Source organism: Aegilops tauschii, chromosome 7 (assembly GCF_002575655.3).
Source record: "Aegilops tauschii subsp. strangulata cultivar AL8/78 chromosome 7, Aet v6.0, whole genome shotgun sequence".
Taxonomy (NCBI): Eukaryota; Viridiplantae; Streptophyta; class Magnoliopsida; order Poales; family Poaceae; genus Aegilops; species Aegilops tauschii.
Window position 1 is genome coordinate 229,138,001 of NC_053041.3, and position 4,096 is coordinate 229,142,096.

The window sequence follows — 4,096 nt, forward strand, 5'->3', positions numbered from 1 at the left end:
ATACATGGATTGTATCTCAGATTTCATGGCTCCTATCCATTTGTTGGAATTCGGGCCCACCATTGCTTCTCCATAGCTCGTAGGTTCACCGTTGTCCAACAACATGACCTCTAAGACAGGGTTACCGTACCACTCAGAAGCTGTACGTACCCTTCTTGACCTACGAGGTTTGACAGTAACTTGATCCGAAGCTTCATGATCATCATCATTAGCTTCCTCTTCAACTGACGTAGGTGCCAAACATCTTTCTGTGCTGCGCTACTGTCTGGTTGAAGTAAAGTTTCAACAACCTCATCAAGTTCTATCTTCCTCCCACTCAATTCTTTCGAGAGAAAACTCTTTCTCGAGAAAGGACCCGTTCTTAGCGACAAACACTTTGCCCTCGGATCTGAGATAGAACATATACCCAACCATCTCTTTTGGGTATCCTATGAAGACGCATTTGTCTGCTTTGGGTTTGAGCTTTTCCAGCTGAAGCCTTTTGACATAAGCATCGCAGCCCCAAACCTTAAGAAACGAAAACTAGGTTTCTTGCCAAACCACAATTCATATGGTGTTGTCTCCACGGACTTAGATGGTGCCCTATTTAAACTGAATGTAGTTGTCTCTAATGCATAACCCCAAAACGAGAGTGGCAGATCGGCAAGGGACATCATAGAACGCACCATATCCAATAAGGTACGATTACGACGTTCGGACACACCATTACGCTATGGTGTTCCAGGCGGCGTCAGTTGTAAAACAATTCCACATTGTCTTAAGTGATTGCCAAACCCCTAACTCAGATACTCTCCCTTCAACCACAGTTCATACGGTGTTGTCTCCACGGACTTAGATGGTGCCCTATTTGAAGAGAATGTAGTTGTCTCTAATGCATAACCCCAAAACGAGAGTGGCAGATCGGCAAGGACATCATAGAACGCACCATATCCAATAAGGTACGATTACGACGTTCGGACACACCATTACGCTGTGGTGTTCCAGGCGGCGTCAGTTGTAAAACAATTGCACATTGTCTTAAGTGATTGCCAAACCCATAACTCAAATACTCTCCCTTCAATCACATCGTAGGAATTTGATCTTCTTGTTATGATGATTCTCAACTTCACTCTAAAATTGCTTGAACTTTTCAAACGTTTCAGACTTATGCTTCATCAAGTAAATATACCCATATCTACTCAAATCATTAGTGAAGGTGAGAAAGTAACGATATCCACTCCGCGCGTCAACACTCATCGGGCCGCACACATCAGTATGTATGATTTCCAACAAGTCAATTGCCCATTCCATTGTTCCAGAAAATGGGGTTTTAGTCATCTTGCCCATGAGGCATGGTTCGCATGTGTCAAGTGATTCAAAATCAAGTGAGACCAAAAGTCCATCAGCATAATTGCTTACAATATCTTTCAACTTAGTCTTTCTCTAGGAACATATTAAAACAGAAGCTACTGCGTGAGCTATTGATCTACAACATAATTTGCAAAGACAACTTAGACTATTGTTCATGATAAATGAGTTCAATTAATCATATTACGTAAGAACTCACACTCAAATCAACATCCCTCCGGTTGTCCGAGTGTAACACGATCCAAATTCACCAACCCAAGTCTGATCATCACGTGAGATGAGGTTGTTTCAATGGTGAACATCTCTATGTTGATCATATCTACTATATGACTCGTGTTCGACCTTTCGGTCTCTTGTGTTCCGAGGCCATGTATGTACATGCTAGGCTCGTCAAGTTTAACCCAAGTGTTCCGCATGTGCAACACTGGCTTGCACCCGTTGTATGTGAACGTAGAGTCTATCACATCTGATCATCACGTGGTGCTTTGAAAACGACGAACTTTCGCAACGGTGCACACTTGGGGAGAACACAATTTTATCTTGAAATTTTGGTGAGGGATCAACTTATAATGCTACCGTCGCCCTAAGAAAAATAAGATGCATAAAAGGATTAACATCACATGCAAATCATAAGTGATATGATATGGCCATCAACTTGTGCTTTTGATCTCCATCTCCAAAGCACCGGTATGATATCCATTGTCACCGTCATGAAACCATGATCTCCATCATCGTGTCGCCATCGGGGTTATCATGCCAACCATGCTTCTACTACTATTGCTACCGCTTAGCGATAAAGTAAAGCATTACATAGCGTTTAATGATTGACACGCAGGTCATACAATAATTAAAGACAACCCTATGGCTCTTGCCGGTTGCCATATGCATCGACATGCAAGTCGATATGAACTATTACAAACTTGATAATCTCATACATCAAATATATTTCATCATGTCTTTGGCCATATCATATCACAACATACCCTGCAAAAACAAGTTAGACGTCCTCTAATTGTTGTTGCATGTTTTACTTGGCTGCTATGGGTATCTAGCAAGAACGGTTCTTACCTACGCAAAGCAACAACGGTGATATGCAAGTTGCTATTTAACCTTCTACAAGGACTGCCTTTGTCGAATCCAATTCAACTAAGGTGGGAAAGACAGACACCCGCCAGCCATATTTATGTAACAAAGTCACATGTCTATCGATGGAACCGGACTCATGTACGTAGACATGTAAGGTTGGTCCGCGCCGCTTCATCCCACAATACCGCCGAATCAAGAAAAGACAAAGGAAGGAAGCACTCTGAACATCAACACCCACAAACTCCTTTGTGTTCCACTCATGATGTCATCTACGCATAGACCTAGCTCATGATGCCACTGTTGGGGAGCGTTGTATGGGAAAGAAAAATTTTCCTACGCTCACCAAGATCCAATCTAGGAGATGAACATCTATGAGAGGAGAGATTGGATCTACATACCCTTGTAGATCGCTAAGCGGAAGCGTTAAGAAACGCGATTGATGTAGTTGAACTTCTTCGCGATCCAATCATGGTCCGTCCCGCGAACTCCCAATATAGTGCCGAACGGACGACACCTCCGCGTTAAACACACGTACGGCTTGATGACGCCTTCACCTCCTCGATCTAGTGAGCGATGGTGAAGTAGTAGCTCGAGTCCACCGGCAGCACAACGGTGTGGTGGCGGCGGTGGTGGACAAATCTCAACAGAGCTTCGCTAAGCACTACAGAAAAGAAGATGGACTACGAGGGAGAGGAAGGGTAGCACCATGGTGTGGAGATGCACTCAAGGGTGTGGCTGCCCTCCCTCTCCTCATCTATATATAGGGGGAAGGGGGAGAGGGGGGCGCCCCTAGGGGATCCCATCTAGGGCCGGCGGCCACAAGAGGGAAACCCTAGATGGGTTTTCCCCCTTAGGAGACTTGGCCCCCAAGCCAAAGGGGTGGGAACCCTAGAGGGGCGCCCCCAACTCCTCTGGCAACGTGGGATGGGCTGAGGGGGGCGCACAACCCCTTAGTGGGCTGGTTTTCCCCCTCCCCTTGGCCCATGAGGCCCCACAACATTTGTCGGGGCCCCCCGAAACCCATTTCGGTCATGCTGGTCATCACCCGGTACCCCCGGAACAATTCTAGACTATAATACCCTTCGTCCAATATATCAATATTCACCTCTGGACCTTTCCGGAGTTCCTCGTCACATCCGGTATCTCATCCGGGACTCCGAACAACCTTCTGGAACCACCATAATGACTCAACTATACTTATATCGTCACCAAACGTTAAGTGTGTAGACCATGCGGGTTCGAGAACTATGCAGACATGACCGAGACAACTCTACGGTCAATAACCAATAGTGGGACCTAGATGCCCATATTGGTTCCTTCATATTCTACGAAGATCTTATTGGTCAAACCTCGATGTCAAGGATTCAACTAATACCGTATGCAGTTTCCTTTGTCTATCGGTATGTTACTTGCCTGAGATTTGATTCTCGGCATCTCCATGCCTAGTTCAATCTCGTTACCGGCAAGTCTCTTTACTTGTTCCATAATACAAGATCTCGTGACTAACTGATTGGTCACACTGCTTGCAAGATCATTGTGATGGTGTATTACCGAGTGGGCACTGAGATACCTCTCTGTCATACGGAGTGACAAATCCCAGTCTTGATCCATGCCAACTAAACAGACACCCTCGGAGATACCTGTAGAGCACCTTTATAGTCAC